General features: G+C 39.3%; 1 long non-coding RNA gene across 1 annotated transcript; it reads right to left on the bottom strand.

Annotated features, from left to right (window-relative positions):
• Nucleotides 1-3460: 3460 nt before the first annotated feature.
• Nucleotides 3461-12559, bottom strand: LOC105272465 (uncharacterized). The gene is made up of 3 exons (XR_892767.1): nucleotides 12509-12559; nucleotides 11324-11535; nucleotides 3461-3584 (listed from the first exon to the last, which is right to left on the bottom strand). It is a non-coding gene; the product is annotated as an uncharacterized lncRNA (long non-coding RNA).
• Between the last annotated feature and the right edge of the window lie 1254 nt (nucleotides 12560-13813).

Here is a 13813-nt window from a genome sequence, read left to right as displayed (position 1 = left end):
TTCAAACCCAACCCAGTAACGGCAAGTCAAGCGACGGTCGACTACCGCTCGGCGGCTATTGCTTTAAGACGGCTTCCCTAAATTCTCGTCAAATTTGTCTCAAACTTCATCAGTAATTTCCCTACGATCCGTAGAAAATAAATTTATTATTTTTCATGGAAATTCGGGGGAATACGTAACACTGCCGCCGTTGAAGCATGCAAAATTTGCCTAAGACATGACATTCAAAGAATCACCATCCTCACGGACTCCAAATATCTGACCAGCTGCATGACTCAACACCTGCCGAAATGGAAATCTAACGGATGGCTAACCTCCAAGGGTAAACCAGTAGTAAACCAGCAACTGCTACAACAGCTAGACCAACTAATGCAGCAGCTAGATGTCCAACTGACCTACATACCAGGACACAAGGAAATACATGGCAACGAACGAGCGGATGAGCTAGCGAAGTTGGGATCTGAGCTCCATCTGTAACCAGCTAACAAAGCACTAAGCTCAAGGCCATATTGAACCACAGCTATTCACTCAACCCCATTTAAAATTTAAGAGTATGTAATCCTACAAAATTCCATTCCCCTTTCTCCAACAGGAACACAACATCACCATGAAATATTCCAGTACCATCCTATGGATAATACTGCAATGGACCACAAGGACGCAAAAAACGGAAGGCGCTGGGGTATACCAACTACATCCAATCCCTCATAATCCAGGCCTGTACTATGAAAAAATTGACCAATTCCGCATGATCAATAATAACTGGCGCCTCTTAATTACCATCGATCTAGCAAGTCTAACAGGACTGTCCCTACCAGGAACACAGTTAGTTGACGGACTCCTGCAGGAATGCCGGCAATTAAGACCTGAGACAGAATGCCACAAGGCATTAGGGATCGCCATCATGAATGATTACAACAGGGAACTCAGACACGCGCAGGGACAGCTTGCAAAAATCCTGGAGGCACCACAAGAACACATCCATGATCGGTCAAGAAGATCCCCCCTCCTAGGATTCATCGGTTCAATAAGCAGAAAGCTATTCGGCACCATGGACTACAATGACCATGAACATATCACAAAAGAAATTGACTATATATACAATGACCAGAGGAAGATCACACATCTCATTGGAAACGCAACCCATATAATCCAGGCGGAGATCGACACTATGAAGATGAATCATGAGAATAACATCCTAAGGATACGGAGAACGAAAGAGGAAATGAGAAAAATAATAACTCAATCCAACAGATTCCTGCAACAGTTGAACAACACCGAACATCTCGAACATCTCATGAATATCGCCAAGGAAGCAGAATATGGAGCTCGAACATACGTTGAAACCGCTGCTAAAACTGTGGCAGCCATAGAAGATGCCAGACACGGTATCCTGAACCCTCTCCTCATCAACACCAATCAACTAACGAGGGTAACAGAAGAGATCGAGAGGTCAACACCTGATACAATTTTCCCAATAGCAAGGGAGAAAATCGATCTGGCATTGCTGAGCCAAATCAGTGATGTACAAACGGCATACCACGACAAAAAATTTCTAATCATAATCGAGATACCACTCATCTCCAGGAACCAAATGGAACTGTATAAAGATAGTCCCCTGCAAGGTCCCACAGAAAATCCAAGGAAACCGGAGCGTTCCCGCCTCCATTGAATCAACTAACAAATACATCGCACTCTCGCAACATGGCACCTATTACACCCACTTCGACGAGGATTACCTAAAAACCTGCATTCCACTGGAACAATGCCTAGCCTGTCAAAAGGGAATACCACTGAGGAAAGCCGGCAGCCGCAACAGCTGCGAATACCGCTTACTCACCAACACTGATGTGGAACTGACGCCGAAAATCTACCAGGATTGCAACGTGAAGATCACAAATAATCTAGAAACCCAGTGGACACGACTCGCTAGCAGCAAGGGATGGTTATACTCAACCATCGAGCCAGAAAGACTCGAAATTACCTGCCATAACCAACCCGCAGATAGCGTGATATTAAACGGATCAGGGATGCTTCATCTCAACCCGAACTGCACAGCAGAGACTTCTACGACTATCCTTGAGGGCGCAGGACTGGTGGAATACCAACTTCCAGTGATCCTTGGAATATCTAAAACAATCAACATCTCAGAAATAGCACCAATCCTAAGCGGCCTGCCTAAACCTCTGAACCCTATGTCAACTTTGAAACAGTACGTCTTATCCGACATGACCAAGGATCACCTATTTGACGACTCTCTGCAACAAACCATTGATGAAGCAGAAAAAATCGGCCTACACCATCAAGAGACTTATTACCATAGAATCTTCACAGCAACCAACGGGACCATCACCCGGGTGCTTAACCTCGTAATGGCCGCTGTAGGGTACGGCGCCTACAAAAAAGGATCCGAAGAAGGAAGTCGAAGACCCAAAAGAGCAAAACAGCAACCCGTAAGAGCAGTTGCCCGACGAACCCACCCCCGAGGGCTCCAGGAAGAACCAATCCATACCATCTCTATGCCAGAATTAACCCTGTCAACAACACAAAGATTACTAGCACTACCAGCATCAGAAGACAAACAGAGCTCCCCCAATAACGCTAACCACACTCCATCCTTCGTTACGGTGGACTACACGTAGCTAATACACCTTCAAAAAGTGGCAAGACAAAGATATCAGGGCAAATTTAATTGAAGTAAAACTAAGTTAAGAATAATATGGGTTTTATTACCGGATAGATATTCCTCAAATACATATGCAACCCATGTCGAATAAATTTAACAACTCAAGCGGCAGGGGCCGCTGCTTCCATAAACACGGCAACATCCTCTAATTCAACTGGAACCTGGTCCTCAAACCTGGATGGGCAGGCAGCCAACAACAGCTCCAGGGCTCCATCCGCAATTACCTCCTGATGATGAGACCAGCAGAAAATATCAGAGTAGGAAATATACTCTAGACTAAGGTATCGCAAAAACTGACGATACCACTCCAGGGACATGTCCCACCACTGATCAATCTAAAACAAAAGGGAAGAAAAATATTTGAAAAAAAAAACAGCTCACCGTTGGATAATGGGGACCCCAAGATGAGGCCAAAAAAGAAAGGAGCACCCTCGGTGGAACAGCCGCCCTGCGCGAGGTGCCCTCCAGTAGCTCAGTGCCCTCAAAAATGAGAGCCATGTCTTCCACTCGACTGCTCCAACACAAGAACCAATCCCTTGAAAAAAAAAAAGATACCTGAAAATAATTATGATACAAGTTAGAGATAGTTTAAATATTAATAAAATAAATATTTGCATACTTACCCTTATAATGACGAAACCTGCATACTGGAACAACCCAGACACACCTATGAAAAGAGAGAGACGATTATGTAAATAAATCAAATGAAAATAATACATTAATTATAAAATAAGAAGGTAAACACTACTTACCATGGGCAACATAACCCCAGCTGTCAAACCACCGGTGACAGTTCCACCACAGCTCATAAAGGCTATAGACTTCTATCTCACATTCAGAGGCGAACAACCGCCGCTCTACTGTTCAAGCAGCAACTACAACACCACCGCATCTGTAACTAATATATAATTCAATTATAAAATTCGCTATTATCGCTACTACTAAAATGCAATTAAAACATAATTAAATGATAAAAATTCACAAGTATCAATGATACTACGCTTTAAATAAAATATGATTATAATGCAATCCCAATTTCATGAGAAAAATCAAAAGCGAATTCAATCGAATGTGGAATGTCAATAAAAATGCAAAATAGTAATTAAAATTATCAAATGCCTTATAATAATAAGAGGACATGGAAGGCAACCAGCTAAAGGAATAAAAGAAGTAAATAATTATGTCCACAGAGTCTAACCAAAAATTATCATCTTGGTGTCGCGGGTCACTAAGTTTGATACAATCATTATAACAAATACAAATAAACAAATAAATACGGGACCAGTAAGGAGCCCACGAAATACAAATAATTCGGGACCTAGAAGGAGCCCACAGATACAAGAAAACCTAATGATTATAAACGAACTGACCTGTGATATTAAGACAGGGTAAAAACCGCGATAACGAGGGACGATCTCCTGAAAACATACGTTAAAAACTGTCAAATTCCAATTCTTTGCCACCAAATATAATTCAAATAATAAATATGAAAATAATTCAATTTCCTTCAGGCACATGCAAAACCTGACAACGATTCAAATACAATTCAATTAATGAATATGATAATAATTCAATTTCATTCAGGCACGTGTAAGACCTGACACAGATATATTTTATTCAGACACGTGTAAGACCTGACACAGATTCAAATATAATGCAAATAATTCAATGATAATAAATAAATTTTCCTCAGGCGTAAATAAGACCTGACACAGAAACACAATTAATTACATAAATAATAATTGAATTTTATTCAGGCATGTCTAAGGCCTGAAACAGAGAAAATGAAAAAAAATAAGAAGAATACGATGGAAGCGACTTTGATATTTCGGACTCAGAAAAAGAATAAAAGAATGGATAAGATGAGATATTACGTAGGGGAGGCGTAACAGAATTTGTCACCTTGGCACGGCTAGTTAATTCGAACTAATAACTATTTACTTACTCTTACAAAATACAAATACAAACCGGGACGAGCGTAGCCCGAAAAAAACAATTTATTAATTAGCCTAATTAAATTGCAATGGCAGGGCAGGGTTGAACCGCGGCAACGAGGAAAGTATCCCCGAAATTTTATCAAAGCTTTGAAGTTCCAGAGTTCTATGGAAGAGAAAGAACTATCAGAATCTCCAATATCATAATCAGCTTATGCATTACGAAATAAAAATTGTTAAACAGAGAACATAATCATTCCAAAAATGTGAAGCTAAAATACGAAAAATCAATAATAATTCATCCATTCAACAAAACATAATCAAGATATACATTGAAAAATTCATAAACACTAAAAATGCATCGATTTTATCGATCGACATTTCAAAAGAGAGAGAATAACGCGCATGATTCAATAATAATGTCATTCAAATTCCACAATTGTCAACATTGTTAATAATAACAGTAATGTAAAGTACTCAAAAGCGAATATATAATAATGTATAGTTCCTAATGCATTGAACAAAGATAACTATAGGTAATCTCTCTCACACTTGTACACTGCGCTCGGAGCAGAATGAAGAGGTGGAACTATCGCCTCCCACTTAGGACACCAGAATCCTATTGGTACCCCTACTATGTTGCGCGGACGGGCCTGCGCAGCGAAACGCAAAAATCATTTTGCAAAAATTGTAAAACGAAAAGATCACAGTGAACGACCAGCAGTCAGACAGTAAACAGTTAGCTGCTACCAGTCAGACAGTAAACAGTAGAAGCAGTGAACCGGTCGAGACGCGAGACTCAGTGAAATTTCAAATCTATTTCGTCAACCGGTAATAAGCTTCAATAAGCTTTAAATAAGCCCATTTAAATCATGGGGCCCCTTCAGGGCACCCATTTAATTTCCCAATTGCAAAACCAAATTAATTAATTAATCCAACATCGAACGAATTTCCGCAGCGCACTAAAGATTTGACTGGAAGCTTCTTGATCTTTTCGTTCCACTCCAATTAAAATGTCAACTCAATTGATTTATAAACAAATTAAAATTCAGTGAAATAAATTTAGTGAAATAAAACTGGTGCATTCAATTCAGTGAATAATTGAACCTGAACCTTACCGGACTGTCGATTCTTAAAATTCTTGCCATAATTTATTTGCGGCTTATGGCTGGGGATATGTCTCTCAAGTCTCGCGGAATCCGTAGACAGATATTATACTAGTCGAGCTAATGGTGATTTGTTTGGCCGCTTTTCCCGCACAGGGGGTAGCTTGGACAAGTCCATCCATTGATTCTCATGTCAAACAGTTCAATTAACAGACCCCAAAGTAATGAAGCTTCAAATTAATTTCAACACTTTTCCTCAACCAAAACCTTTTGGATCCGGTTATAAACGTTCTAATAATTTTGCCGAGGTTACAAGTGGACCCCTAGTGGCCTCGAAAAGGGCTATTACCGCTTGGAAACCCCACGAGAATTATTAAAACGCTTCACAGATCCTTCGATTTTGCTCCAGTCTATTCTTTGCTGCGTCCGACGCGTGAAAATCTTAAAAAAAAAAAAGGGAAGACAAAACCACCTCGCTCATCCAAGGGAAAATTTAACCACCTATTCGAAAATTTCTTATAAATTCATTGATCCCACAGAAGTGAAAAATAGTTGGAAGAGTTGAAACTTTAAATATCTGGAACAATTTTGGGCACATCCATTGACATCGAAATCTGGAATCTCGGACTGACTCGTGGACTTCCAGCCAGTCGAGAGGAGGCGATAACGCAGGAGAAGAAAATTTGGCGAATTTGTAAAACCAAGTGAGAAAGCGGAGTAAAAAATAGCATCAGGGGGCCTCCTGATTCCCAGAACCCGCACCCTTCCACACCTCTCGCATTTGTAGCGGACGTCCAGCCCGAACTCCCTCAACCGCCTCCAGTCCACGGCGCTGTCGTCCTCAATATCGCACTGGAGGGCCACGTTCAACCTCCTCATCTCCGCCCTCCAGTTCGGCTCACAGGGCCCACAACAAGTCCCACATACTCAACAAGTCCCATGGGCACACCACAATCCACTCTAAACAAATTCGCTCTAGGCTGACGGCCAAACATCCTCTTCCACTCCCGTTTGGAGCCACGCACCTGGAGCAAAACAATAAACAAAAATTAAATAAAACCACTCACTAAAACTAACAACTAATTATCCAAAAACTTTTTAATTATACTTACCATGTCACGAAAACTACATAACACACACAAATATCACAAAAAACAATTCACCACCTGTCGCTCCACCAAGACCGGAAATAAGATGGGTGACAGATTAACACCTCACCCTAGACAATTGACCTAATGACCAAGTGGCTCTACCGGCCACATTAACATACTAATTAGGCCACACGACCCAATTACCGACACGGTCGACAATGCTAATTAGGTCACACCCCTAATTACCGACACGGTTGATCGTGCTAATTAGGTCACAAACCTAATTACCGACACCCGCAAATTTAAGATTAACGCGCGAACCGGAACCGTTTAAAAAATAATAAATTCTTCCGACAAAATCCCATCCAAAATAGAAGAGATTTTTTCCGCGGGGGCTGTAATGTCCAGATTATTTAAACAATTCAATTTATATTAAACTACCCAAGGTCAATGAACCACCGCCACGGAAGTTGGGCAATACACAAAAACCGCCAATGACCTCAGGGGAATGTGCAACGCCGCATTCCACAGAGGCCATTCCAACGAAAATTTAGCAAATTACAAGTTTTCCCTAGCAAGCAGAGCCAGGTCATCAAACTCGAAATCAAAGAGGTGGCAATCACACCACCTCTCCCACTCCAATGAATTTCCCAATGCTCGTAAAAATAAATAGAGCAGTCTCCCGAAAAACACCAGTCTGAAAAATCCCGCTCCCGAAAGAGCTACAACTTCCTGGCGGAATAATTATTGGAATCGGTCCGACTTTTATTTAATATTTCGGAGTTAATCTTAAATTAAATTTTCGGAGTGTTCCCAAATAATAGTAGGGAACATAAATTAACGATTGTTCGGGGATACAGAATCCTTAAACAGAGAGTAAATAACCTCTTGCAGATTAAGGGAACAAGTAGTGACTGTCGATGGTGGGTGTGAATCAAAATTAACTATTAAGTGACTATGAAAAACTATTGAGAGCCTGGACTCAAATTAATAAATAAAAATTCACCAAAGCAACTAAGTGAAAGACAAGTATTCCACCTAAGTATCTGTGATAGTGTACTGATTGTCATCTGGCAGAGAAACGTGGTGGAATCACCCCAAGAATTCACATTTTAAGAAATAAGAAACGATCGCAGTGAGTAACCATCAAATTGTAAAATCCCCAAGAGAACCTTCAAAGATTGCAAGGGATTCCTTAAAGTTCCAATTATTTTCACCAATAAATGTAAATCAATCTAAGCGCACCAATAAAACGCAAGGTTGTACGATCCAAAATCTCTTATTTTTTTCATCCATTCATTCAACCAGTTTATTTTGAAAATCACCAACGGTAAGAACAAAAGAAAATCCAGCGTCGTCCAAGAATATTAATTAAGGAATTCCAGCTTATGATCGAAAAATCAATGTCCTTCGACGCGAAAATTCTCCGAACATAACAATAGTCATGAGGGTATTCGCGCGTTCTGGGGTGAGATTATCTGTCGAAACTCAGTTTATAACAACTGACGAGGCATGGGGCCGCGAAAAGACACACCAGTTGGCCTTTCGATTACGATAACTGAGCCTTTCAATTGTAGAATCAGGTAGCTCCGCCAGGAACTCTTTTTCTATTTCATCTAGATCAGTCTGTGTTTCATCTTCCTGCATGCTTTTAAGCCAGTTACATTGCCCCATTTTAACTATTGGGGTAGGAAGGATCAAATCCTGATCACTTCGATTAATGGCTCGGATTGAAGTTATTCCGTCAATATTCAGTTCTGGGCTTCCTAATATTGAAACCTTGTCCGAAATGTAAATATCGGGGACAAGACCCACGGATGGGGAGTCCCTTGTTAGTCTGACCGTAAATGCACAGGACGAATTTTTGGGGATCGATTGGCAATCGTCATAGGTGATTTCCATTACCACATTTTGAAATGAAAAGGTCAGAAACTCGTAGGATAGTGTTGCTCGAAATTCGTGGAAGAATTGCGCACCGATTATATCCGCTTGAACAATTGGGAAGTCATTGTTAACAACGTGGAATTTCACTGCATGCTCGTGAATATTAATAACTGCGGCACCGAGAGTTCTGATGAAATTGTCCGTAATACCATGGAGTTCAATAATTTCCTTATTAATAATTGATAATTTTCCTTAAGGGGGGGGGGGGGGGGGGGGGGGGGAAGGTTTGACAAGTTTTTTTTTTAATTTTTTAAAAATTTTTTTTCTGAACCATCAACATTTCAAGAATATTGTGTTAAAATTTTGGGTCATTCGGAGAAAAAGTAACGAAGTTACAGCAGGTTGAATAACGGTACCTTTAACTTAGGGAGCTGCTTCAGTCTCTATTGTATTGATATTGTCCCCTCTTTTGGTCTTAATATCTTCAGGTAACTAAAATATGTACGGTATATTGTATCCTGCAATGTAGAATATATATTTCAGTCTAAACTTGAACGCTTAGGAGAGCACATATCTGCGTCATTTCACTCTTGTCCCGATTTCGTAGCATTTTCTTAGCGATTTTGTATTTAACATCGAAAAAATGCCGAAAATAACTGGCAGAGAAGGACGTAAACAGAGCGGCCGAAGAATAAGCCGTCCAAGAAAAAGATTGAGGCCGCAGGCGCGCTCGACCGACTCTTCTCGGATCAGCAAAGCGGACGAGCGAGCTGCTCGCGAGACCAAAGAAGGCAGAGTTTTACGCAGACAGGAGCAAAAAGATGCTTTAGATAACCTGGATGATAGCAATGTACTGTATGGACCTGGCATCGATGATGACATGTACGTATTTTATTTAAAAATCCAGGTTTTTTCAAGATATCTTCATTTTTTCAGTGTACAAAACTTTGAATCGATTTTCCCAAATATGTCATTTTTAAAGTCGGTGACCAGCCTACAGTAAAACTACTGCATCGATCGTTTTGAAATTTTGTACAAATATTCTACATATATATAGCTTTCGAATGACGTCGAGTTTTTTCTAAAATTTTAATTATTAACAATTTTACAATAACAAATAGGTCGATTTTTTCGTCTAAAATCGTCATTTTGGCTTGAAAACGGTACAAAAAATTCAAAAAATGAAAAATTGAAAAATTAAAAAAAAACTCGACTTCAATTGAAAGGTAAACTAATAAACTAAAGAAAGGATTTTGATTCTTTGGTTTCAGATAATCCAGTGATGCTGTAGGCTGGTCAGCGCACAAAAACTTCTTTTCGAGGTGCCTGCAGAGATCGACGATAAATCCTTTATTCCTCCCTATTTTTCGATAAAACGTTTTTTTGTTCGGGTGCGTCCGGTAAATTTTTGACGAACGAGGGCGAGAAACATTGGTACGGTCGATTGGTTCAACATTGAACAAGCTCGGTTGCAAGATCTCATAAATTGAGTGACGCTAATATTATACCCATCGAACGTCGGGATGTAAGCGAGTGCATCTTTTACTGTGATTCGTGAGATATTTCACAGGTTTTCACCGCTACGGATGTTTCTGGATTTTCTTTGGTTCGTTTCAAATTCTCAATTTGCTTAGCGAGCAGTGATATTTGTTCAAACACAACCTGTCCAGCGGGTGACGTCTGATCAAAAACGTTGGGACGATAGAATTCGCTTTCAGACGGAGCCTGACTGGTCTGCGTTTGGCCCTCTCTCAATTCCTTCATTGTATTTCGTAATTCATGAATTATTTCGGATTGTTCTTCAATAAGTTTAAGTTTTTCGGATAATTGACGGCTAAGCTCGCTGGCTTCTTCCATTGCATCTGCTCCCTCCTGGTCTGAGATATCGGTGTCAGGCATTTTGAATCGCGAATATCAACAAAATTTATCAAACATAAAATTTCTTAGGAAAAGTAAAATGAAGCTCAAGTAAGTACTAGAAGTGATTTTCGACTACTTTTCCGGAAAAAATGGAGCAATAAATTCTTCATTCAGTAAAAATGGAATGTTGATGATTTAGGTTTTAGATCAATGTAGTGGAAATTGAATTTTGATTGAATGCTGTCATTTTGATTGAAAATTTCAATATTCATTCTATTGCAAAAAAAAAAATAATTCTGAGACACGTAAAAGCTTAAATCCGACGTAGTGTGACCGTTCTGATATTGAAATAAAGGATAAAATTACCGAGTCAAAAGTGGGAAAAATTTGGGCGGAAATAGTGAAAACAACCCCACACTTAGCACCATTTTTGTTACGAATTCTCACTAGATCGAACCATAAAAGAAATTAGAATTTGATTTTCCGACGGATGGAATGTTTCTTTTTTTGATTCATTAAAGTGCACTATCATGTTGCGAATTTTTAATTTTTAGGGAAGCCTAAGGTAAGCGACATTCGTCGAGCGGTAGCCGAAAATCACTAAGCTTGCCGAAACTAAGTTTACACAATTCGCACGCGCTCTATTGCATTTTCCGAGCTTTTCGCGAGAACCGAACAATTAGTTTCAAAAGAACTCTAAATTTTGGAGTATCAACCGACCTCCGGGATAGAGAAAATAATGGTTGTAATCACTAGACTCACCTTTAAATTTTTCCTGGCCGTTTTGGTGGCGACTCGACTATGGAACGGCGAATCAGTTGTTGCTCTAGGATGATGGGCGATGTAGATCGTCGAAAACTTCAGCCTTTTCTCTGACAGGCCGGAGAAAGTTTCCTTGGACACACACTCACGTTTAGTTTCTTCTGTCTTTTATTGTATTAGATCTCAGATTCAAACTCAGTCACTTGGAGTTGCTAAATAATGTATTCTAATATGAATAAGTTGCTCACGAGAATTTATTTAGTTATTCATTTATCCATTTATTTAGAATTTAGACCTAGAATGCATCGTCAAAGAACGGGCGATATTCTTTTCGGAAAAATAATTTCTATTGGAATGAGGAATAATATCTATTGGTGGAATAATCAAATCGAAAATTGAGAGAGATGTCAACCACAAAATTTCAAGTCCAATAAACCATCCGTAAGGGACGATTAATTGACCCACGAGAAAGCGGAGTTGACAGGAATCAGCCGCAGAATCCTGAGGTCGACAGACCGTCCCCAATGGGCCAGTTAGTTGTCCTCGAAAACAGCGGGGTTGATAGTTGACCTAGAAGAACGGGGACTTACCTCACCAGAATCGCATCGGGTCATCCCGACGCCAGTCCAGCCAGTCAGCCACGACTCTCCCTAGTCAACTTGTATCAGCCGCAGGCTCGCGGAATTGATCCACAAACGAGCGGGGTTGATAGGATGGGATAGGATGGGAATTAATTCTCAAAAGTGAGAAGGGTTGTCACTTATGAGAAACGAATGGGAACAATTTAATTCAAATTGCATTCAAAGTTCGCGACCGAGCCCGCAATCAGTACAATGCACCGTCGAAATCGTAACGAATTTATGAATTTAAGCAACAAGAAAAAAATATATTTTCTTAATCTGGAATTGTGGCTTGAAAATCTTCCTGATAAAATTTACAATGAATTTAAGTTGGAAGTAAGTTGCACGAAAAATTGTCAACCATAAAAAAAAATGTTATTGTTCGAAAATTTGCAAAGTGCAAGAGGACAGATCACGAAAAATTCTAAATCCAAGAAGACAGATCACGAAAAATTTCTATGTCCAAGACGACAGAACACAAAAAAATTCTAAGTCCAAGAGGACAGAACACCGAAAAATTCTAAGTTCACAATTCTCGATTTTTTACTAAGTCCGAACTGGTTACTCTTAATATAATTCACGGAGCTCTTCTGAGCTTATGACCGGCGGTTCCGAGCGTTGACGTTGAACTGACTGTCTGCTCTGGCATCGGGAGATACATAGACTGAAAAGTCGTAGCGCACGGAGTGTCTCTGGCGCGCATGGGTGGGGGTACTGCGTTGAACGTGCAGACTTGCTGCCTAATAGTGAGGTTCACGCGTCGTGTTTCGCCCTATGTATTAGGTATGGCACATAGCTAATACTGTGGCACCCATTATGCCTGTGCGAATTCAAATTTTAACATTTAACGCATTGTAAAATTATTTATGCTATTTTTCGTAATAAAATAATTGTTTTTCGAACAAATTTTGTGTTTGATTGTCACCATGGCTCAAATGTTTCCTTACTGTATCCTTGTGGTATTATGATTGTTCACTTTTGTGTATTGATTTTGGTTTTTGAGTTTTTTGCAAAACTCATTTTTGAGTCTATTTTTGTGCTAGTAACATGATTCTGATGATAAAAGCATTTTTTCGAATTTTTATAACATTTCAATTGTTAATAACAATGTTAATTGTTAACTTAGGCGAATGCCTCCTACCGTGTCTGAGAGACCTTGATTTACGATAGTTTGACACGAAATTTCAGACTTTTATCTCTGCAATCTTTGGAAATATTCACAATTATATATTTGACCTTGAAAAACTGTCTATTAGCTCTTGACGGCATGTTTTCTAGTGTTAAAAATTAAAATTACGGCTGGTTGTATCGAGAATTTGGTCAACTATTTTTTGGAGTTTTTTGTTTTTGAATTTGTATGTTTGTTTACAAGTTATTAGCAACTAAATGTTGAACGTATTTAGTGACTCAATAGTAGACATTTTTTTATTCTAACTTTTTCCATTTTTTTCTTCATATTTCTGTCTTCTGCACCAAACTCAATTTATTTCATATTTTTCGTGAATTTTCCATCGTAATTTTATTGACACATAGCAATGTTGTCTTTTGACTTTTTAAATATTTTTTGTGATAACTTTGTGGCTCTTGATTTATAGAACATTTTTGTCCTCAAACTTTTCCCGATATTTTCCATCGGAAGGTGTGCAACAATTCCGAAAGTTTGATCAATCACACGGATATACACTTTGAGTGTGTGTGTAAGTTTTTAGAAAATTGGTATCTTTTTTGGTTGTGGATACTAAGAAACAATTCCAATTGTTCTAGATTATGAATTGTAATGATTTTTTCTCTATGGCCTCAGCGAATACTCGAAACCCTAACCCAATTCTATCGATATCCGAAAACACGGCCAAAACCATTACCTTCGTTC

Source organism: Fopius arisanus, unplaced genomic scaffold (genome assembly GCF_000806365.1).
Source record: "Fopius arisanus strain USDA-PBARC FA_bdor unplaced genomic scaffold, ASM80636v1 scaffold00182, whole genome shotgun sequence".
NCBI classification, from domain to species: Eukaryota; Metazoa; Arthropoda; class Insecta; order Hymenoptera; family Braconidae; genus Fopius; species Fopius arisanus.
Note: the sequence above shows the minus strand (reverse complement) of the source record. Positions and strands in the feature narration are given on the sequence as shown.